The following is a 25448-nucleotide window of genomic DNA, read 5'->3' as shown; positions in this document are numbered from 1 at the left end:
AAAAAAAAAAAAAAAAAAAAAAAAAATTAAAAATATGAGAAAAGATTTATAAATTGGAAAACTTATGTAAGAAGACTAGCATTTGACATCAATTAACTCAGATTGGGAGAGCAAATAAATTGATGGGAGTACATTAGAAAAGAAATATAGGATGATTTCCCAGAAATGAAACATACATCACATTTCAGATTAGAGGGTCCCTGAGTGCACACATAAAGGATGCAGATCACCTGGGATAAAGAGAAGATTCTCACAACTTTCAGAGAGAAGTTGAGAATCATTTGAGAACATGACTGCTCACTGACACAACTGGAAGCTAGGTAATAGGATAATACTTTTATAATTCTGTGCAAAAATGGTTGACAACCTAGAATCGTATGTCCAATGAGACTGAAAGAGAAGGTGTAACCAACAATACTTTTATTAAAGCAAGTTCTCAAAAATTTATCTACAAAGCCTCCTTTGTCAAGAAGCTATTGGAGTGTGTGCCCTCAAAGGAGAGAGTAAGTTTTTAAAAAGACAGGAAGTGAAGCAGGGGGGTCCAACATAGGAGTGAGGAATTCCCAGAAGTAAAGTTTCAGGGTAATACTTATGTGGCTAGCTGTGGGTGGAGACTTTCAGGAGGGATGCCTCCAGGAGGAAAAAAAATGAACTCAATAAATTTCCTGGTGTGTTGGACCCTATTGAGAATCCATGGGGCAGTGTTGGAAATACAAACATTGGAAGCTCAGCAAACACATCAAAGGCAGTTATTTGGTTGGGCACAGTGGCTCAGGCCTGTAATCCCAGCACTTTGGGAGGCCAAGATGGGCAGATCACTTAAGATCAGGAGTTTGAGACCAGCCTGGCCAATGTGATGAAATCCTATCTCTACAAAAAATACAAATATTTGAGGTTGCAGTGAGCCAAGATCATGCCAGTGCCCTCCAGCCTAGGCAACAGAGCAAGACTCCATCTCAAAACAAAAACAAAAACAAAAAACAACAAAAAAATATACATTTTGTATTAGAAAGGAATTATAACCATTAAACACAGTGTGGTGCATCTGTTAAGAAGTAACCAGAGTAATAATGATGTGCACACTATTGTTTATTAGTCTAAGAAGTATTATATATTATTGGAAGGGTGAGAGGAGGGGAAATTGGTGTGGGAAGAAAGAGGGGATAAAACAGCTAAATCATCATCTTCCCTTGGTAGAAATCAATAAATAATATAAGAAATGGGAAATAAACCAAGGAATGGCAGTATAAGCATGTTATTTAGAAATATGGAAGGTAAATAACAGAATAAACTTCGGTGATTTGAAAGTGGCTACCTGCAGGGAGTCAGAACTGGGGGAGGGCCAGGGTGGAGCAGGGGACGACTTTTTTCCATGTATTACCCATGAATTTTTCTTTATTTTCTAAATAACAGAATACTACCTTGATAAAAATTAAAAATAAATTTTAAATTTAATAGATTAGAAAAATGAGGACAGAAATATCCCCCTCTGCCGTAAGGAATTTTTCGAAGTAAAATTTCTCAACTTCCTTATCCCCTTCATTCCTTCTTCTGATGTGCCCTGGGAAAGACAGTAAAACAGACACTTTCAAGATCAAAAGTTCTGAATTTAGCTTCTTCCCTTTGTTTCTAAAACTCATGAAACTTTTTGTGCACTGTTTGACTTCTTTGAACGAAAATCTTTTAGTTTTTGGTAAAAATCAATGATCACAATCACAAAAATAAAAGTGCTTATCTTACTCAATATCCTGTATATGCAAATACTTCCTTGGTAATACATTTTTTTAAGAAAAGACTCAGTAATTAAATAAAATATGAATGCAGAAGAGAAAAGCATGAGGTCTTTTTGTGAGGAAGACACTGAGCCAAGCACTTTCCGTGTAACATCTCATTTAACCCCTACAACAACTCCAGCAAATAGAAACAGTTGTCATGCTTATTTTACAGATAAGGGCTGCCCAAGGCTGGTAAATGTCTAATTTCTCACCCTTACTCTTCAAACTGCCATGTACCCTCCTAGTTCCTGTGAGAGTGGTAGCTAAAAGAGGCAAGCTTCCTTGATCTAATTAGATCTATCTAATTTGATCCTCACCACAACTTTGGAATGAACATAGGAGCAGACATTAGTATCTCCATTTTACAGATGAGAAAAATGAAGCTTAAATAAGTGGGATGATTTAATATCCCAGGGTTAGTAAGTGACATTATTGGAAACAGCCCTAATCTTTTGATTCTGAGCCCAAAGGAAGCTTATCACTTAGATATTTTTATATTTATTGTGCTGAACTTACATACATCTATCTAGATGCTCAGACTGTGATGAGCCTACAGAGGCTGTGTTCCCAGCTCACATTTTTTTCCAGAGCTCAGACCAGGGAGAATCTGTATATCAGTTCTGGACCTAATTTTAAAAAAGAATACACACGCGCACGCACACACACACACACACACACACACACACACTCACTTAAAAACCACACATATATATATATATAATTATATATACATATATGTATAATATATGTATATTTATACAATTTATACAATAGGGTTCCATTTTCACATAATTGGAAGTCAGAATTTTTCCAATCAGTTTGGGCTCATTTCTGGTCATTTATAACCCTAAACACCCAAGCGTCACATTTCTAGCAGGAACCTGAGAACAACAATCATGAGTGGAATCAGAATGTTCTCCAGGTCCATTGTGTATAGCTGGAGAGGAGGGAGCTTTGCAGGGGAGCTCTTAAATTCCAGAGCAAGCCTATAATTAGCTGTAATAGGACCCAGAGTAACTTCACTGCCATAATTCTCAGCAGGAAAACAATTATATTGCAGCTGTATAACAAGACAGACAAGCTGTAAATATAAAACATTCTCTGGAAATACAAGCTCTATATTTCTAAATACATGGAAAATTAAATCAGATACTTCTGTGTTAATATAGTAATTCAAGGCAGTATCATTCCCTTTCTTTTCCTCAATGCTTTTCCCTTTCCTGCCCAGCTATAGATTTTCCATTTTAATGTATATGCTTAAGAAATACATGTCTTACTTTAAAAGTATATTAAGGCCGGGCGCGGTGGCTCACGCCTGTAATCCCAGCACTTTGGGAGGCCGAGATGGGCGGATCACGAGGTCGGGAGATCGAGACCATCCTGGCTAATATGGTGAAACCCCGTCTCTACTAAAATACAAAAAAAATTAGCTGGGCTGGCGGCGGGAGCCTGTAGTCCCAGCTACTGGGGAGGCTGAGGCAGGAGAATGGCGTGAACCCGGGAGGCGGAGCTTGTAGTGAGCCGAGATTGTGCCACTGCACTCCAGCCTGGGCGACAGAGTGAGACTCCGTCTCAAAAAAAAAACAAAAACAAAAGTGTATTAAAAGAAATAATAATCAATTTTAAATCTGGTATGTTCTAGAGAGGCAATCCGTACTGAAAAGAACCCTGGCTTGGAGTCTGGGATACTGGATTATTTTTCTAGTCCTGTCCCTAACTGGGCCAATCATTTTACTCCTGAAGCTATAAAATGACAGCTTACACACCAAGTCTGATAAAGAGGTGACAGATGTCTTTGGAATAACCTGTGTAGTGTTTGTAAAATTAAAAAATTAAAAATTTAAAAATTAAGGTTGCATTTAAAAATCAAGGGATTTCACATAAAAGTATAGATTTCTGGTTTCTAGTGAAAGAATCAGATGTGGCCTCACTGGGTCAACATTTCTAATTGCAGCGATAGATGGTAAATAATGCTCCCTTTGGATAAGGCGTATGCTCTCCAGTTTGCCACAGAATTCATCTCTTTCAGTCACTTAGGTTGTCTGCTTTGAGGTCAGTTTCCTCACCTGTAAAACAACAAAAAGGCTCAATTATATATTTTCCCTCCTTTCAGTTTGTGTTCCTATGCTGCTGATAGCCTGTTTTTACCCCTGGGAAAAGATAATGATAAATCACAGATACCTGCAAAATCTGTAGCCTGTCTCTGCATGAGAATTTACACCAAGTTAAATGGATAGTCCCTTACACATAAAGCTTCTTAAGCACTCGGAAATCTCTGGGTTTAGTGGGGTTAAATCAGAGCCTTGACATCATTTGAACAGTTTTATTTTCCTGTGACCTCCATGGCTCCTATATAATCCTAAAATCATAGCTATTCCAAAAGAATCATTTCCTCCTGAATTCTGCTCTACAAAGACTATGCAGCAAAGAGCTCCACAGGCACAAAAGAGGGAAAGAACAAATTCCTGAGTTCAAATATACCAGGTTCTATCCCACCTACAAAAGCCTTGGTGCCCTTGGGCCCACCTTGGCCCCACTCATGGCTCTATGCTGAGAAAATGGCCAGTGAAAGATGGAATTAGATTTTATTGAATAAGAGTTATAGTGTCAGGGCTTTGAAACTACCACTTTCTACCCTGGCACAACTTGCCTTTAGGGTAAGGACACAGATGCTTTCTCAAACCAACAAAACCATGTAAACATCTTTGCATGAATTATCAAAGTGGAATTCTCAGTATTTAGGCTGTCTTTTTTAGCTGGTTAACTGAAAAAGGGTTAACCTGCTATTACAGGATTTGGATGAAATTCATTATTCCTTAGCTAATTAAAATAATTTATCTGTAGATTATTTGGGGTTTTCTCTGTAGACAATAATATTATCTCCAAGGAACAACTGTTTTGTTTTCCTTTTCAATCTTGGTACCTTTGTAAACCTTCCAGGATTTTTCCTTTCACTGCTATTGTTTGAATGCTTCACCTTCCAAAATTTATGTTGAAACTTAATCTACATTGTGGTGGTATTAAGAGGTGGAGTCTTTATGGAAATGATTAAGACATGAGAGCTCCTCCCTCATGAATGGATTAGTGCCTTATAAAAGGCCTGGAGAAAACTAGCTTATGCCCTCTTTTGCCCTTCTGTCTTTTTGCCTCGTAGGGACACAGCCATTATCATCCCCTTAGGAGGATGCAGTGTTCAAGGCGTTATCTTGGAAGTAAAGGCCAGGCTCTCACCAGACACCAAATCTGCCAGCAGATTTGGACTTTCCTGCTTCTAGAACTGTGAGAAATAAATTTCTGGTTTTTACAAATTATCCAGTGGAATACTTTAACCCTTTATTATTAACTAAAATCTTTTATGTGAGGTTTCTTGCTGGTTTGTTTTCAATATTTATTATCAGGCTATGGAGGTTCCTTCTATTCCTGTATGTAAGAGTGTTTAATATGAGAGGATGTTGAATTTTATCTAATCTTTTTTTTTTTCTGCATCTATTAAGATGGGTCACATGATCTTTCTCTTTTAATTGGTTAATGTAATCAACCACATTAATTAAAGTTCTAATGTTAGTTAACCTTGAATTCCTGGGGACATCCCAACTTAGTCACAGTTTCTTAATTAAACCGCATGCCTATTTCATTTACTTTTAGTTTTTATTTTGAAAATATGTAAATTCTAAAATATGTATTTAAGCCTAGTTATATGTTCTTCTGTAAATGTTGTTCTCACCACATCCCATAAAGTTTGATATGTATTATTTTGACATTCAGTTTTTAATATTTTCTATTATGATTTCTTATATGCCATTAATTATTTTAATGTGATTTTGCATTTTCAAATGTCTGTAAATTTTATATGTTTTCGTTTTTTGGTATATTTGAAATTCTAATTTAGTTACATGTGGTCAGATAATATTTGAGCAGCATACCAATTCTCTCTAATTAATTGAGAATTGCTTTTTAATTGTTTTCTTTACACCTCCCACGACCTATTTTTTTTATGCTTGATCTACCTATTTTTGCCTGATGTAACTTGAAGTTGTTAATTAGGTTTACATCAGTTTAGAATTGTTATGTCTTTCCGGTAAGAGGCACTTATCAAAAAGTAGTGGCCCTGTTTATCTTCAGTAATACTTTTGGCCTAAAGTTTAATTTGTCTATTATTAATATGAATACCTAAGTTTCTTTCTTATTTCACTAATGTATACACTTTTCTTACTTTTGCTTTTTATATTTAACTTATTTTATATTATTAAATGTAACTTACGTAAAAGAGGGATGACACAGCTGGGATGACCTGTGAGAGGTGTTCCAAACAGAGGAAAGGGTAACTGATCCCATGATCCTGCATCTACCAAGCTGTCCCAAGGAGCAGGTCATAGACCTGAGCTAGGAAGTTCCCTTTGGCTGAGGAAAATCCCTTGGAACGGACACAGCTCAAAATCGTCAGTAGACAACAGTCTTGGATGCTGATAGAATGGAACTCTTGATACTGAATAATGCATCTTGGTGGTACACCACAGCATCCACTACAGTTAATTACTACTCAGTTAATTACATGCTACAGTTAATTACATGTACTACTCAGACCTCCTAGCTTCGTATAAATTCATCAAATCTTGCACCAATTTTTTCCAGAATTCATTAGTCTCTTTCCTGGATAAACTTACCAGATCTACATTAGGAGAGTGGGCCAAAGCCCCTGATATTGCCATACAGTTACTCATTTCTTCCCTCCCTCCTTTCATTCTCAGATAGTACCCTTTTTGCTTTAGGTGGCTACCCAGTGAGATGACTCAGACCCTCTTTTCTGGTTAGTCTGAGCCTGTGGTCACCATTTTAAGCCATGGCAGGTTTATTTGTCCATTTGCCTTCAGAATTGACAAGGGAGTACCAAGAGATTCTAGAGGGGATCATCTGGATGTCAAATATGTGTCCTGCTATATTTACAACTTCTAGAATGATGATATTTTTCCTTGCATATTGCTTTGTTGGCATAAGAGGCCTAAAGTGACAGTGCGGCAGTCAAAACTTAAGGGTTAGTAGAACTCTTGCTATATATTTTGGTAGAAGTATTGCTCCCTTGGAACCAGGACTTCTAGATCTGCAGAGTGTAGAGTTTTGAAAATGGCAAGCACAAGTTCTCCATGTTGGTCTCTGATAGTGATAGTAAGCAGAACCACCCCTATTCCATTTCTTAGTTCCTGGATCCATGTATTCAAGGAGGAGCTCATTGGATGATCATTAATTTAAGGTATGGTATGGTTTGGATGATGGTGTCCCCTCCAAAATTCATATTGAAACTTAATCCCTAATGCAACACTATTAAGAGGTATGGCCATTGGGAAGTGATTATGTCATGAGGACTCCATCCCCATTAATGGGATCCTCAGCCTTGTAAAAGGGCTTGAGGTTGAAGAAAACACTCTCTTGCACCTCTGTCCTCTGCTGTGTGAGGATATAGCAATAAGGCACCATCTTAGAAGCAGAAAACAGCCCTCACCAGACACCAATGCTGGTACCTTGATCTTGGACTTCCCAGCTTCCAGAACTGTGGGAAGTAAATTTCTGTTCTTTATGTATTTTCCAGTCTCGTGTTCTATTGTAGCAGCATAAATGGGCTAAGCCAGGGTGAATTTCCCATCTTCACAGTATATTATCTTCAAGGTGATCCCTCAAGCATACCTTTAAAGAGCCATTCTATCACTATATAAGGCCATTATCTTCTAAGAGTATGGTATGTGATAGGACCATGGTCATTTGTCCAATGCTTTATTTTCTTGGTCTGAAGCAGTGTTATATGGGATCCCCTGCTGGTAGGCCAAACACTCTGTGAGTCCTCATAGAGTGGTGGTGGTTGAGGCCTTATAAGAAGATAAGGCAAATACATACCAACAGTTTCAATTTGCATTAAGATAAATTATTGCTCCTTTCAGGTAGAAGCAATCCAATTTAACCAACTTTCCACCTAATAGTTGGCTGATTTTTTTTGAATGATGGCTGGACTGGGGGGCTCACTATGGTCTCTTTCACTGAGAGTTTGTATAGTTAGCATTGGCAGTAGCTGGATAAGCCTTCCTCAGTGGCTACTCTTACTAGTGGGCTCATGCCTATCTTTCATCTAGGTCACCATGGCTATTCCATTTGTGGTCACATTGTGCCAGCATTGGGGTGGCCAATGGTAGTGTATTAGATTATGTCAGTTTACCAACTCATCCTGTCTATTTGGTTAATAATACCTCTTCTGTTGTTGATGTTCTCTGGTGGTCATTAACATATGAATCAGGCAGGCACAGCAGGTCATAACTGTAATTCCTGAACTTTGGGAGGCCTATGTGGATGGATCACTCGAGCCCAGGAGTAAGAGACCAGCCTGGGCAATATGGTGAAACTCCATCTCTACAAAAAAATACAAAAATTTGGTGGGCATGATGGCACATGCCTGTGGTCCCAGCTATTTGGGAAAGTAAGGTGGGAGGATTGCTTGAGTCCAAAAGGCAGAGGTTGCAGTGAGCTAAGATCAATCCACTGCATTCCAGCCTGGGCAACAAAGCGAGACCCTGTCTCAAACAGACAAACAAACAAACAAATAAACACAGAAACAAAACAAAACAAAAAAATCGTGTGAATCAAAGATCCTATTTGTTCCTGTTCCACATAGTTCATTCACATACCTCTTGCTCAGACCTCCTTATTCCCGGCCTCCAGTCTTACTCTTTCCAGGTCCCTTTCATCTCACACAGGGCGAATGACTATCTGCATCACCTAAAGCTCCACCCATTGAGGCTATTTCCTCTCACCACCGTCTTTCTGGGACATTTTTGCAGTGGAGCTATAGTGCAGCTGCAGTCCATTATTAGCATATATCCACATATTAAGCTGTTCAGTCCATGAACCAAGCTTGGCCTTTTTTCTCCTCTGCTAGCTGATCACAGGGACCTCCCTGCAATGTGGCTTACATGAGAGTGGAGGGAGAAGCACCAGTCAACACATGCAGAGTCATGGAAATCTGAGTTACCAGCTTGTGCTGCCTGCTTATGCCCTCTGGCCCTGTTCATGCTTGATTCCATGTGTATTACTTCCATCCTATGCTAGATTGTTTCAGTACCTTCCCAAACTTATTACTTGATGAGTCTGAAAGAACTTAGCTCATGATGAGACATTCTGTCCACCCAGTCACTTGATGTCCCAGGGTCCAGTAGTATGTCAAGAGAAGCTTTTCTAATGGTATAGAGTTTTCCGCTGCAAATGGAATAGGCTTGTTTCACAACACTAGTATCGATAATGTGATTGTTCTTTCAGGTTTACCAGAACTCTATACAGTACCATTTTTTTCCATCCAAATATCTTTAAAATCCTAACACTGCTATATAGCCCATACATAAGAGTTGTTTGCACCATATTCTGAACCTACTTTAGAGCCCTTTCCAGCTCTGCCCCACTTAGAGGAGGCAGCTTTCCATGTTATTTGATAAATGGTTCAAAGAAACATTCATGAATGTGACAGTGATCACTTTATTGCCTCACAGCTCCAAATCTACTCTTTATCACCCGTTTGTGATACTGGACCTGTATCTTATAAATGTTTTTCTTTTGACAGCTTGTGATAGGGAAGCTTTGTCAGTAGATGGATCTGGGAGGGGTTTTTCTTTCTAATTCTGGGGTGGTTTTGTTGCTTCCTGTGGTTCTCAGCTGACATGTGGGACATCCAATGTACTCCTTGATTTCAATAGGGATGATGTTGTTATGGAGAAGAAGAGGCCAAATGGAAGCATTTAACTTCAAAAGCAAGCTGAGTACACCTTGCTACCATGAAATGCAGCAGGAACATACTGGTAATCAGAATGCCTTGGCCTGGAGGGACCTTTGGCAGTGGCTAATTGATTGTGTTTTCCCTAGTAACAAAATTTATGGACAATCTACTAGAATATTGCTTGACCTATATAACCAAAAAGATCTGCTAGCTCTGGAAACAGAAAATCTAATTTGTGTCACCACAGTGGTGAGTTACAGCCTCATTTACAGACATATGCCAATTCACAGATCCATGGTTCCTTGACTGAAGGGAAGTCTGAGTCCCCTAGAGGAAGGACCCTGTAACACTGTCACAAGTATATGCTATAAATCTTCTCTCTTGCTTTCTGCAAGGGACCTGTGGCCATACCACAGTGACTGTGCATTGGAGGAAAATGAAATGCATAAGCCTGTAAGAGATTACTAGATACCGGCTTTGAATTGATGCTAATTCCTGAGGACACAAAGTGAGGGGCTTATGGAAACCATGTAATAAATGGAATCTTAGTGCAAATCTTAATCATAATAGGTATGCTCTATCCCCAGGTTCATTCCATAGTTGTTTGCTCCAATTCCTGAATGTATAATATAAAAAGATATACTGGGTAGAATAGGTGGAATATCCACATGTCTCTTTGATACATCAGTTGGGAGCTATTATGATAGAAAGGGCAAAGTAGACGTCCTGGAACTTTTCCTCACCACCAAGATAGTTAACCAGAAGCAATACCCACAGCCCTGGAAAAACTGCAGAAAATGGTGACACCATCAAAGATTTGAAAGGTTCAGGGATATGAAACCTATTATATTTCCATTTAACCCACCTGTCTGGCCTGTGTAGAAGTTGAGAAGATCTTGGAGAAAAACTGTGGACTATTATAATTTAACTGGGTATTGACTGCAATTGCAGCTGCTATCCAAGATACAGTGGTTTTACTAGAGCAAATCAACATGACCCTTGGCAGTTTGTATGCAGCTATTGACCTGGGTAATGATATTTTTTCCATACTAATTTTCAAGAACTACCAGAAGCAGTATGTTTCTGGCAGAGCCAACAGTACATCTTTACATCTTAGGTCTACATCAATTCTTCTGCTCTCCGTCATAATATAGTCTGCAGTAATCTTCATCTTGACCTTCTACAAAACATCACACTGGTCTACTACATTGATGACATTATACTATTTGGATCTGATGAGCATGAAGTAGCATGCATTTTGATGCCTTGGTAAAATATATATGAACTAGAGAGTGGTAAATAAAGTGCATGTAATTTCAGGGACCTACCACCTCAGCGAAGTTTCGGGGGGTTCACTCATCTGAAGCATGTAAGGATATCCCCCTCAAAGATGAAATACAAGTTGCTACACCTTATGCCACCCACCATGAAAAAGGACACAATTCTCAGTAGTCCTTTCTGGACTTGGGAGTCAATATATACTACACATGAGAAGGCTACTTTAACCTACCTACAAAGTCACCTTGTAAGGTTGCCCATTTCAACTGGGGGCCAGAGGCAAAAAAGGGCTCTGTAGCAAGTCCAGGGTGCATTGCGAGTTGTTCTATCATTTGGGCCTTTTGATCCTGCAGATTAAATGAACTTGAAGTCCCTCTGGCCACTAGGAATGCAGTATAGAGGCTCTGACAAGAACCAATAGATCATAACATAGACCTTGGGTATTTTGGAGTAAATCTATGCCATCTTTTGTCAATAACTATTGTCTTTTTGAGAAACAGCTTCTGGTTTGTTGCTGGGCATTTGTAGGGACCAAATGCCTAATTAAGGGATATCAGATGACCATGTGGCTTGACCTTCTCATTATGAACTGAGTGTCTGACTCAGCCATAAGGTTAGGTGTGCAACCATCATCAGGTAGAATGGTATATAAGAAAGAGCTCAGGCAGGTGCAGAATGTACAAGTAAGTCATGACAAATGGCTCTTGATCCTTCAACAATAATTCCTGTTGCATTGTTTCCTCTCTAATAATCCATATCCATGGTCTTCTATAGATTTTGTTATGATCAGTTGACTAAGGAAGAAAAAACTCAAGTCTAGTTGCAAGTAGGTCTCATGATATGCTGGTACCACCTGAAAGTGGTCACTTACAACACTGTAGTCCCACTAAGGGTGACCCTGAAAGATGGTGTTTAAGGAATCCTCCATTGGGTGAAACTTCAAGTGGAATATTTGGTTTTATACTTTGTCTGGAGTGAGAGATGGATGAAAAATAGAGATCAGCACTGATCTATAGGCAACTATGAACAGTGGTTGGATGGTCAAGTTTTGAAAGGAACAGAATTAGGAGATTGGTAACAAGATAGTGTGGGGAAGAAGTATGTGGACAAACTTCTCAGATGGATGGAGGCTTTGAAAATATTTGTGCCTCATTTGAATGTTGTACAAAGTACATCCATCACAGAGAATAACAAAGTGAACAAAATTACATACTCTTTGGATGTCAGACTCTTTCTCTAGCCACTCAAGTGATTGCTGAATGGGCTCATTATCAGATCAGCAAGGATGAAAGCTACACATGGGCTTAGCAGCATAGAGGTTCTCTTACCAAGGCTGACCTGGATAGCACTACTGCTAAGTGCCTAATTAGGCAAAAGTAAATATCAGTGTTGAGCCCCTGACAGGATACCATTCTCTGGAGGGATCAGCTAGATACTAGGTGGCAGGTTGATTATTATGGAGAAGGCAGTTATTTGTCCTCACTAGGATAGGCGTATATCCCAGGTATGGATTTGCCTTCTGTGTCCATAATGCTTCTACCATGACCACCATCCATAGACATACAGAATGTATTATCCATCATCATGACATTCTACATAGCATTTCTTCTTATCAAGAAGTTCATTTTATAGCAAAGGAAGTGAATACATGAGGGTATGCCCATGGAAATTAACTAGTGTCACCACATACTCCATCACCTGGAAGTGGCTGGCCTAAATGGAAAGTGAAATGACTCACTGAAAGCATAGTTACAGCACCAGTTAGGAGATAATGCCCTGGAAAGATGGGATTCTGTCTTACAGGATGTAGTATATGCTTTGGATCGGATTCCACTGTTTGGTGCTCTTACCCATAGCCAGAATACATGGATTCTTAAATACAGATGTAGAAGTGGAAGTGGCTGTTCTTGTTATGATATTCAGTAACTCACTTGCAGTATCTTGCTTCCCATCTTGGCATCTTTGTACTCTACTGGCTTAGAGGTCCTAGTACCCAAGAGGAGAATGCTTCCTCTAGGAGAACACAGCAATAGTCCCATTGAGTTAAGTGAGACTGCCACCTGGCTTCTGGGGCTCCTTATAGAATTGTAACAATGGCAGAAAAGGGCTTACTCTGCTGGCTGAAGTGATTGATCCTGATCACCAAGGAGAATTTGGGCTGCTAGGCAATAGGGTCCAAAAAGCCCATGTCCATATATTTTCTGGGGGCATGCTTCTTAATGATTCCCTGCCCAGGAGTAAAGCTAATGAAAAACAAGAACAACCAAAGAAGGGCAGGATTATTAGGACTCAAACCCTTCACAGTTAGGGTTTGTTCACTCCACCAGGTTAAAAAACAAAACAAAACAAAACAAACAAACAAACAAAAACACTGACCATCTGAGGTTCTGGTTTTGGGCCAGGGAAATAGTGAATGGGTAGTAGAAGAAGGAAGTCACAGATACCAGCTCCAGACTTATGACCACTTTGCAGAAACAGGAACTATTTTGGTATTTTATCTTTGCTTTTTTTGTTTATGGGTTTATTTGAATATGCTAACCACTTCTTCTCCCTCCTTTTTCCCATTACTGTTATATATACCTTCAAGTTTTGAGGTAAACTTACAGTTTAGCCTTTAGGCAACAGAATATTTGGCAGTTGTCTAAATTTGAGGACTAAGTAGTAAAGTCAGATATGCATACGAAAGCTTTGAGACTATTTGTCTCCTTATTTAGGGGAAAAGCATGAGAACTTCTTTAATTGTATAAAGGATAGCTATATTGTGTGAGGTGAAGTATATGTGTTTCATTGTATGGACATTCAAATGTGTATAGGAGAATGCATAGAGCAGCTGAATATTCAAAGGGGTGGACTGTGTCTGATACCAAGTTATTGCCTCTCATCTCCAAATCATCATTGCCCTACTGGTGATACTAGAGTTGAATGTTGTGAGCTTGTCTCCTTTGCCAGCTAGCATGATAGTAAACTTTGGCAGTAGAGGGCGCTGGAGGGTCACTTCAGGAGAAAGAAGCTTCTCTATTCCTGGTTCTGGTGAATCTTCTTTGCTTCTAAACCTTCAGGGATGCTGAGTAGCTGTGGGGAACACCTCGTGGAGCTCACTCACAGAGCTCACTCAGTTTTAGCTGAATCTCACAGGAAGCTTCTGGTCAATCCCACAGACTCCATCTGGCTTCCCAGTGGGTTCAACAGCACCCCTTATTGGCAGCTTTCTAGGAGTTTCTTTAACACCCAGGAGGCTGTTTTCTGTTTTCAGTCTTAGCCAGAAATCTCAGAGATGAGTTTACCCCTTAGTATCCAATCCTCTGTTACTAGTTAGTAATTGTTTTCAGATTTATTAAGGCATAATTGACAAATAAAAATTTTATGTATTTCAAGTGTACACCTTGATGGGTTTTCTTGTTTATTTTTGAGACAAAGTCTCGCTCTGTCACCCAAGCTGGAGTGCGGTGATGTGATCATGGCTCACTGCAGCCTCAACCTCCTGGGCTCAAGCAATCCTGTAGTCTCAGGCTCTCAGGTACCTGGGATTACAGGCATGTGGCATCATGCCTGGCTAATTTTTAAACTTTTTTTTTTTTGTGTGTGTGTGTAGAGACAGGGTCTCACTATGTTGTTTAGGCTGGTCTTGAACTCTTGGACTCGAGCAATCTTTCCACCTCAGCCACCCAAAGTTCTGGGATTATATGTGTGAGCCACCATGCCTAGCCCCCACCTTGATGTTTTGATGCATGCAAGCTAATTAATATATTAATCAGCTCAAGTTAATACTTCTTTAAATTAAACTTTCTTGACTGTACCCTACCTGACATACCAGTTTTAGAATATACTGCCTCCAGAGCCTCTGTTTCCTCCTCAGTAGTAGAAGATGCAAGATGAAAGAACTTGTCCCTTAATTTGGAGAAGATATCCTGGAATACCCCAGTCTTTTGCTGATGTGGTAGGACCCTGAATCTTTGTAGGATTTAATCTTCCACCCTCTGCCTAGTATGTACCTTACCAATTTCTCCATTATACTTAGCTCTTCTTGCTTGTTTGGTCCAATTATTATGATGCCATCTATATAGTGGACCATTGTAATATTCTGCAGAATTTCTAAGTTGTTCAGGCCCAGGAACCTATTATAATAGTAGACAGAAAAGTTAACATAGTTCTAGGCAAGTCTAGATTTATACTATTACCCATCCTACCTGAATGTGACCCTCTGCTGATTTTCTTGATAGGAATGGGGAAAAACTCATTTGCTAGACCATTGACTTCATAACATATACCCAAGCCAATTAATGTGTGCATGCCTTAATCTGCTCTATAAAGTTATTACTTTTGGCACAACATGTGCAAAGGGGGTTAATGCTTGTTTGAGTTTGTAATCCACTGTTTTTCTCTAGGATCCATGTGGTTTCTGTAGAGGCCAAACTTACATTTGTTAATTAAGTGAGAAAAGAATGGGGGCACCATTTCTGCATTCTTCAGTTTTAAAGCTGGCACTGGTTTCTGCTATGCCTCCCTCCACCGTGGAATGCAGCATTATTTTTGATTTACTGTCTTAGCCAGTTTCAGAAGCTTTCATTTGCTTTTCCCACTGTAGCACCTCTACCTCACAGGCCAAGGAACCAGTGAGAGGGTTCTCCCAACTACCAAGTATGCCTCTTATGCAGCCAGGGACTAGGAAAATGTCCACTGGTTGGGTCTATGAACCAAGTGGATCCATTGAGAGCCAGGCCTGGGCCAATATTCCATTTATTACCTGGCCTCCCTATACCTGGCCTCTCTATATGCTCCACTCTATTTATTAGCTGGCCTCCCTATATGCCCCACTCTAAAAACAGGTCCCCAGGTATCAGTGCCAACTCAGACCCTGTCTCCCACCATGTTTTAAATATCTGAGGATTCCTCTTTTCTCAGCTCACTAGATTTAATGGTGATAGGTCCTTTTGAAGGACTATATACACTGGCTGTAGTGTTGCCCTGTCCTTTTTCCTGAATACTTGGCTCTGGATTTCTTTCTGAAAACTGGTTTGTGTCTGGAGACTAAGCAAGGGATACTTTAGTTTTTATTGGAAGAGTACATCTCAATGGGTTTAAGTCTCCTTGATAGTCTTGATTGCATGGTGTAAGCCAGGGGTTGGCTTACACTACTTACTTACTCTGGAAAGGGCCGTATAAACTTACTTTGTGAAGGACCATATAAAACATATTTTAGACTTTGTGGGAAATAAAGTCTCTGTCACAACTACTGAGCTATTTTATTGTAGCATAAAATCAATTATAGACAATACTTTAATGAATAAACATGGCTGTGTTCCAATAAAACTTTATTTATGGTTACTAACTTTGAATCATATAATGTTCACATGTCATGAAATATGTTTGAGGATATTTTTCAGCAAATAAAAAATATAAGAACAATTCTTAGCTAGTGAATTGTACAAAAACAGGTGGTGGGCTAGATTTGGCTTGGAGGCTATATAGACTGCTATATAGACTGCTGACCCCTGGTTTAAGCAATGCCCTTATTGGCTTCCCATTTATCTTGTTCCTAAGCATGCTGCATTCTTTGAACCCTTTCTATAGCTTTCTGCAGGTCAAACACTGAGCTCCACTATGACTATAAAAACAGTAAGATAATTATGCTTCAATTTTAATAGTTAAGCACTGCCCCTTGGATTTATTGTCAATTTCTATCATCCCCACTGCTACTAGGAAATCCAGTGTGTAATAGTGTTTCTTATTTGCCCTGGTCTACAAAGGACAATCACCACTGAGCTTCTCAATGAATCTGGTCCCCTGCTCACCAGTGTATTCCCCCATTGTATTGTAAAACATAATATCCTCCATGCTTTCTATGTCCTGCCACAGAACATAGCTGCTGCTGGGTTTTCAGCCTTACATCATCTGTACATCCTTGCCTGGCTACTCTATGGGCCTCTAGACCTCTGTCCTGTCACCATCTGCCATCACAGTTCTGGTGTTTCTACTTCACTTCGTTTGATCCATTGCTTTCTCCAGGCTTCTAGGGGCCACCCTAGTCTGTGTTTTCATCATTTCCTTGGACCTTTCCTACTCCTATGTCCTTGGACCTTTGCCAGGAGAGCATGCCTATGAAAATAAACTTGCCTTTATCCAATTTTATGTTCTACTCTCCCTTACTAGCAATGGTAGGTTTCATTTCCACATACATTTCCTTGCTCCTGCTGGTACTTGTTGGCTAGCGTGTTGGTTATGATCCCTTAGTTCATGCCCATTTCACTCTGTTGCATATTAAATCACCAGATGTTATGATTCATAATTCCCTTATTCTGTCCAAGTCTCAGCTTTCCCATCTGTGAAATAAGGTAGATCCTCTGTGATATTTATTTGTAAATAACAGAACTCCTTTTAGCTACTTTTGGCAGGTAATGAATTTATTAAAAGATGGCATTTCTACAAGAGGACGGAGCAGAGTCCCAGGCTTGGGGGCTATCCACCTGAGAAAAATGCCCAAATTATGCTGTCTCTCCCAGCAGAGATCTTTTTGCTGTCACATTATTTGACACAGACATTAAATCTAGTATCATGGATAATGTGTGCAGTGCTTCCCATGGACCATTGTCTCTGCTGCCTCTGGGGCAGTCTGTTTCTTCCTCACGCATCCCAGAAAGTGAATTCCACAGTATGTCTATTCTCACACATTGCTCCCTTTTGAATAGAAATCCCAAGTGAGTGAGTCTGATTAAAGAAACCTGGATCAAATGCTCTAGTTGCCAAGAAATCTGGAAAAAAGAAAATTATTCTCATTTCTACCTTTGGAAGGCAAGATTTGTAATGTGAGAAAGCCCCCAACATAGGTAGGCTGTTTAAATGCTTCCAAACGAGCACTTACAAGGTGAAAGTATATCAGAGAAGGAGAGCTATGAACAATACAGGCCTGATACTCAGAGTAAGTAATCAAGGTGATCTCTAAGCACCCTCCCAGCTCTGACATTCATTGCTTCTATGATCCTAACAAAAGCACTGTTTTGTTTTTAAAGCACACTGACACATAGCGTAACATTAATATATTTAAAAAATACTTTGCCATAATTTTGTAGATTTGGCTGTTTAATTCTGTTTAGTACCAAAATGCATACACACACACACACGCATATCACATACACACATTTATATAAGTAGCTTGGGTTATCTGATTTTCAAGCTAAAGAATAAATCATCCAATTTCCTACTCCTAGGAATAGAAAGTTACCATAAATGAAATTACTTAAATATCTTCACCTATAAAGAAAAACAGTTATAATCTCAATTATTTTCCTAGGCATATTCTCAAAACCTCCTTGGCTACCTATTCAAAGGATTTGAAGGTGGTTCAAGGAATTTAAGTTTTAGGTTACATTTTCATACATCAGGGTTACTTGAACATCAGCTCAATATATCTGACCAGATACCTTTTGCCTCCTCACCAAGACACCTAAAGATTATAATTTATTTCCATAAGCAACAAGCCTTCACTGGTAGCACAATTCTCAGTTGGGGAGGAGGTATGCCCACCAGTTGAAAATGATTATTTAAGCCCATCATAGGTTTCTCATCATTTAGCAGCATGTTAGAATGGGAATTACATGCACCTAGGGAAATTACATGCACCTAGGGCAGACTGTTCGTTGCCTGCACAATATCCATCCTCCCTTTCTTCTTCCACTTTGATTCTGGCAGCAAAGTACCCAGTCTCCTTTGTAGCTAAAGGTAGACAAAGCAAGTGGAAGCTATTCAGTGGGGATCCTGAGAAGATGCCTTAAATGATATTGACTCACCTGAGAGGTTCAGCCTTTCCATAGCTTGCTCTTCTTTTTCCTTCTCTGGTTTGTTTTTTGTTGTTGTTTTGTTTTGGTTTTGTTTTTTTGCCATTATCTGTATTATTATCAGCCACTAATGGTAAAGTATTGGACATCTGTGGTAGGCCACTTATGGAAGGATTTGGGGTGGGGAGGACTCCTCAGCTTTTATTTTTATAAAGCAGTGGGCTGTGTTCCAGCGTCTTTGTGGAGAGTGAGGTTCTGGGGTCCACTAGTGTCTAACCCTGCAGAGGGCTGGCTAAGAACCCTGACTCTACTGTTGCTTTTGTGTTCTTGGGTATGTTATTTAATCCTATGTGTCTCAGTTCCCTAATTTGTGAAATGGGGATAAAATTTGTGCCTATATAAATAGGTTGTAATAGCTTTTGTTGCACACTCAATAAAAGTGTCTTATTTGTGGAACATTTAGTCATGAAGGTGAATATTTTTTCTTCTCTACTGCTTTCTCCTTCATCTTTTTCTCCATTTAGTGAAAAAACAAATTTGGACCTAGTAGTAGTAGTAGCAACAGCAGCAGTGTCAAGGGGAATAATCACAACCATCATAATTACTTTCTCCAGCATTTTCACAACATGCAATGGGGCTGCCGTAGTAGCATGCAGGTGATGTCACCCCTCAGAAAATAACCTGCTACAAGGACTGTAAGAACCTGATGGCTTCCAGGTGCCATCCCTTGAGATCACACACAGCACTGGGGTCAGGCTGTTCCTGCCCCATGGGGGCCTTCTCTAAAGGCAGTCTGCATTCCGGGCTCTCCGTTAGCCTGGCTGAGACTTTCTCATTGCTGCCTGGCAGGATGAGGCTCTTTCTGTCCAAGTTTCCTGTCTGATCTTTCTCCTTTTACAGGTGTCAATCTGCATGGCACTCCAAAGGTTCTCCTTGACTCTCCATGCTGCCTCTCTTCTGTGCCCTTCTGTCTTGGTCCGCTCGGGCTGCTATAACAAAGTACCACAGACCGAGTGAGTTAAACAACAGTATTTTCTGTTTTGGAGGCTGGAAGTCCCAGACCAGGGAGCTAGCAAGTAGGTTTCTTTGGAGGCCTCACTCTTTGGCTTATAGATGGCCATCTTCTCCCTATGTGTTTACTTGGTCTTCCTTCTGTGTGTGTCTATGTCCAAATCTCTTCTTATTGTAAGAACACCAGCCAGATTGGACTAGGGCCCACCCATATAACCTCCTTTTAACTTAATTACATCTTTAAGATGCTTCTTCAAATATAGTCACATTCTAAATGAGGTACTGAAGATTGGGACTTTGACATACAAATGGGGAAGGGGGTGAGGGGCTGGAACAATTCAGACCATAACATCTTCAAAGGCATTTGCCCCAATAAAGCTCATGTGCTTCTCATTCTGTCACGCACCTGCTTCTTAGGGGACCTAAACTGACAAACTCACAAAGATTATTTTACCTAATCCTCTGAACAACCCTATTGTATAGGTAAGAGGTAAAATGATTTCACCAAGCTCTGTTACTAGTAGATTGTGGCCAGAATCTACCTTCTCTCAGTCTAATGCAATCTTTTCTACATCTCTTCCACATCTTTTCCAGGATAAACTATTTGTTGTATGTAATTTAGCAAAGAGGCAACATTTTCCCTCCAGGCCTTCTTGTATGAAATTGGCAGTAATACTGTATGTTTGGGTTCTTCCTTAGCAAACTCACATTTATTTATCATTCTATTTACTCTAATAATTAGTAATAATTTCTTTTTTATTTTAAATGAATAACATTTCTAGACTAATATAATGTAATACTACTGAAGGCTGAAATTTTATTTTATTCCTCATTGTTTTTCTACAAGTACAAGGTACTTCTAGTAGAGCACCTTGTACAGAATATACTCAATGCACATTGCCAGATTTAACAACCATTCTTTGTGCGTCATTCTATCCTGTATTTCCAGTGCCTAGCAGTGCCTGACATATAGTAGTGCTCAATATATATGTGTTAAGTGAAAAATAAAAGGTAATATTTTTGAGAAATGACTGTATGCTAGATGTAGCATTTTCTGACTTAAAATTTATAACAATTTATTAACAGAGAAATTGTTAATATCTCAATTTTTCAGATGTGGCTTAGAGAAATTCTAGATCTTGCAAACACCACACAGCTAGTAAGTGATGGAGCTAGAATATAAACCAAGTCTAGCTAACAACGACTTCACACTGCAGAGTATCTTTAGTAGGCCAAAAGGCTGTACAACCACAAATACTGCAGAAAGAAGGATAATTATCTTTCAAAAGTTTGAAATGACTCTTTGGCCTATATTTTGCAGTTGCACTAAGTATCATGACTCATTAACGGTAGGAGTCCTGTTTTTGTTTTTGGAGGATTAGTTAGAGTCATGTAAGACATCCTTAGCAGAAACTAAAAGTAGCTCTTCAAGACTTCCAATGAAGAATTTTAGGGCAGAATTTAGAAGAAACTAAGTTGACTTTTAGTTCTTACTTTGGCTTTTTGGCCATGTACCATTTGATCTGGAAGCTGATAGAAAATTAAAACTATAGTCAGATTGCAAGCTTTTCATAAAGAGTTTCCTTTTCATGAGCATTGTGGAATACAGCTCTATCACAGTGCAAAGTGAGGGAGGAAATATTTTTCACTCAAAACATTTTTTTGAAGTTCTGACTGCAAAAAATGCAGGATAGAGGTATCAGGATTACAAAAAGAGATCAATTACAGTGACTCCCTTCAAAAAGTTTAAGGTCTTGTATGAAAAAGTGCCATGTATATTAAACATAATATATGAGCCAATGTTTTTTTGAGTGCCCTCTATGTAATAGACATTGTGCTAAACAGGGCAGGATTAGAGAGAGGCAGGTAAGGTACTCACGTTGAGGGGCAAAGGTTAAGAGAATGCCAAAAATCTTGGTTTTTCAAGATAAATAATATTTTACGTAATGTTTTTAAAAATCAAATAAATGCAAGCCAATCCACAGTGAAAAAATACCAAATTTTAAGTAAACACAGGATCAGTTTGCTGATTTTTTCTTTTGCCTCAGGCTCGGCATGGCACTGCAGCTAAGCACTTGACATGTACATCAAATGCATGTGTTTCTGCCATCCGAATGATTTGCCTCCAATTAATTTTCCAGGGAGACGACTGGAAATTTGGAGAGCATTTTTAAAAATATCGTTAAGAGCACAGGTTTCAGACTCAGGAATGCCTAAGTCCAAAGCTAGTCTCTGCTGCTTATATACTGTACTCTCGGGGGAGGCACTTTATTATCCTGGCCTCCATTTCCTTTTTTCCAAAATGGGGCTCATAGCGCTTAGCTCCTAATGTTGTTTTTTTAAATGAACTCATGCATGGAAAATGTATGACCAATGTATTTGATAAATGTTACGTATATTATTATAACATAAAAGACAGAATGTAGTAAGCTATAGACATACAAATATTATATGTTGGGATCACAACATAATGAGTCATTTAAACAGGGGCCTTGGGTGTCGTTAAAGTTATAACAGAGGTTGTCCTCTTGAGGCTTGAGGAATGAACAGAGATTTGATATGTGAGGCAAGGCATTTGAGACCAAATCAACATTTTGAGAAAGGCAGGAAATCACGGATGTAAATGGCAAAATGTGAGTAGAGCATACGGTCCATAGAGGATAGTGGGAGGAAATAGTAGGATGGATGGAGATTAGGACAAAGAGTTCTGACAATTCTTTTTTTTTTCTTCTTCTTCTTCTTTTTTTAAATTATACTTTAAGTTCTGGGATACATGTGAGAACGTGCAGGTTTGTTACATAGGTATACACATGCCATGGTGGTTTGCTGTACCCATCAACCCATCATCTACATTAGATATTTCTCCTAATGATATCCCTCCCCTTGTCCCCCACCCCCTGACAGGCTCCGGTGTGTGATGTTCCCCTCCCTGTGTCCATGTGTTATCATTTTTCATCACCCACCTTTGAGTGAGAACATGCAGTGTTTGGTTTTCTGTTCCTGTGTTAGTTTGCTGAGAATGATGGTTTCCAGCCTCATCCATGTCCCTGCAAAGGACATGAACTCATCCTTTTTTATGGCTGCATAGTATTCCATGGTAAATATGTGCTGCAGTTTCTTTATCCAGTCTATCATTGATGGGCATTTGGGTTGGTTCCAAGTGTTTGCTATTGTGAATAGTGCTGCAATAAACATACACATGCATATGTCTTTGTGGTAGAATGATTTATAATTGTTTGGGTATATACTCAGTAATGGGATTGCTGGGTCAAATGTAATTTCTGGTTCTAGATCCAGTTTTGACTATTCTTTATTTGATGGGGAGTACCAGAGGTTTTGGGGAGGAAATGTCATACATTGACCCTGGCTTTAAAAAATATAACTGGCCCCAAGATTAAAGCTTGATAACAGAGTTGATGTTTTCAAGAATAATAAAACTGAATATACATGGAAACAGAGAATATTTTATAGATTCTACGAAAGAAGAAACTGGTTTGAAGTTACATTTACAGCAAGTGATATTTTTGAATGTTCCACTGAGGAAAACAGTGGATCATATTTTCAGTATTTTAATCTGAACTGGAGAATTTAGAAAGACTCAAAATTCCTGTTTCATAGAGATTTGCCATATCTTTAGGAAAATATGGTACCTGAGGTGTCATATAACTATCTGGGATTTATGACCCAGGGCTCGAAAGCAATGATTCTGCTTAAAGCAATCAGTTTGTGGACACATAACAATTTATTTTACTACACTTGTATTTTCTTCAATTCTTATTTAGTTTTAAAATAGCATTAAAATAATTTAGAAAAACGTTTAAAAACCACCCATAGCCTCACCATTCTTATATGATTGTTTTATTTTCCAAGCTCCTGCTGGTTTCCTTTATATTTATGTGAAGTTTTGCATGGTTGTAATCAAAGCACATGTATAATTCTGTTTTCTAAATCTAATGTTGCAATTTTCATTTTCCATTTTCCAAGAAGTGCATAATCACCAGTCCCTCCTCATCAAGGGATAGATAATCTATTACAGAAAGTAGAGAGAAGAGGTGTAATCGTCTGGGACTTAGAATCATAGAGATTACAGCTTGAAACACAGTTCACTTTTTACTAGACAATTAAATTTGGAAAAGTTTTTAAACCTCAATCTCTTTGTAATATGAGGTGATAGTACCTATTCGTTGGGAAGCAAAAATAAGATACGATCCTTATGGAAGGTACATTTCTAAGCACAAATGAAATGCTCAATATGTGGTAGTAACTATTATTATTCTTATCAGTCACTATACAAGATGCACAGTTTTATTCATCCACTCATTCAAAATATTTATTCCAGGCTTACTGCGTACCGGACACTATATTAAGCACTGGGGTGAAAAATTCAGGGTTCCTGCCTGCTAGCAGCTCTTAGTTTATTGGGGGTTACAGTTGTATAAATAGATCATTGCAATAAAGTGTATTGCTGGTATCTCTTTTTCTCTTGTTTCACACTTACGCCTTGGTTTTCACGCTGTCTTCTTTAGCTTTTGGGCCTTTGCATATTTCCTCACAGTCAGATTATCATAGGCCAAGGGCCCACTCGGTTTCCCTGGACACTTCTGTGTGAGTGTTGCTGTTCTTGGAAATTCCTCTGTGACGACAAGAGCAGGCATTGCAGGCAGACTCCCAGCTTCTAACCAGCTCAGCCACTAGTTAGATGCAAGACCTTGAGAGGATTCCTTGACCTCTCCAATCTTCAGTTTCATCATCTAATGACACCTCCCTTGAGGGATAATTGTGAGTATTAAATGAGAGCGTCCATGTGATACTGTTAGGACAGACCTGGCCCTTAGTTAACACAAAGCAAATGGAAACTGCTGTCTGGGTGTGGTGGCTCATGCCTGTAATCCCAGAGATTTGGGAGGCCAAGGTAGGAGGATCACTTGAGGCCAGGAGTTCAAGACCAGCCTGAGTGACAGAGCAAGACCCTGTCTCAAAACAAAAACAAAACATAAAAGGAAACTGCTTTTATCATGTGAATTATCACTGGCTTCATTTCAGCTGGACATTGCTTTTCTTTTCAGCACACTTTTTAAAAGTGTGACTCATGAAATGCTAGTGTCTTGAGAGATAACGAATGAGGTCTACCACATCCCCAAAAGAAACCTGAGACCAAATGTGTTTGGCAAATGCTGCTTTGACTTGGCTTCCTTTGTAATTTCTTGCTCATACCCTGCATCCACTCTCACGTCTATGCTTCTTCATTGATCCGCTATCTGTCCGCGGCCCTTCCAGTCAGGTTTCATCCCCACGGCTCCACTAAACAACCTCATCTACAGTCTGGCCACATCTGCCATTAACTTCACAGAGCACAATGGATGCTCTCAATGCTCTTCTCAGATGCCACACACAGTCCCTGACTAGTGTTGTACTCACCACAGCCTGTTCCTGGCCTGACAGACCATCTCAGTCTCCATCTGCTCCTCTGCCTGATGGGAGGTTTTTTGGGTTTTTTGTTTGTTTGTTTGTTTCTACTTCTGATGTTTTAAGTGGAAAAAAACAGTCAGGAAGAGTACCCATAGGGAGTTGATTCCCTGGGAGCCCTTTTCTCCATGCACTTTTGTCTTGGTAGTATCTATGCCTCCTGTTTGCTAATTCCCTCCTACTTTCCGCATGAAGAAAAAAGTTGTTACAATTACACAAGGTTAGAGGTTCAGTCTACAGGTACTTCCCAAAACGTGTCCTTATAATATATCCAAATACTTATATTTTTAAGGAGTAAGATTCACATGATATAAAATTCACCATTTTAACCACTTTAAAGTATACAATTCAGTGGCTTTTAGTACATTCACAATGTTCTGCAACCTTCACCACTGTCTA

The sequence above is a fragment of the Piliocolobus tephrosceles genome, chromosome 4, assembly GCF_002776525.5.
Source record: "Piliocolobus tephrosceles isolate RC106 chromosome 4, ASM277652v3, whole genome shotgun sequence".
NCBI classification, from domain to species: domain Eukaryota; kingdom Metazoa; phylum Chordata; class Mammalia; order Primates; family Cercopithecidae; genus Piliocolobus; species Piliocolobus tephrosceles.
This window is presented reverse-complemented; position numbering follows the sequence as displayed.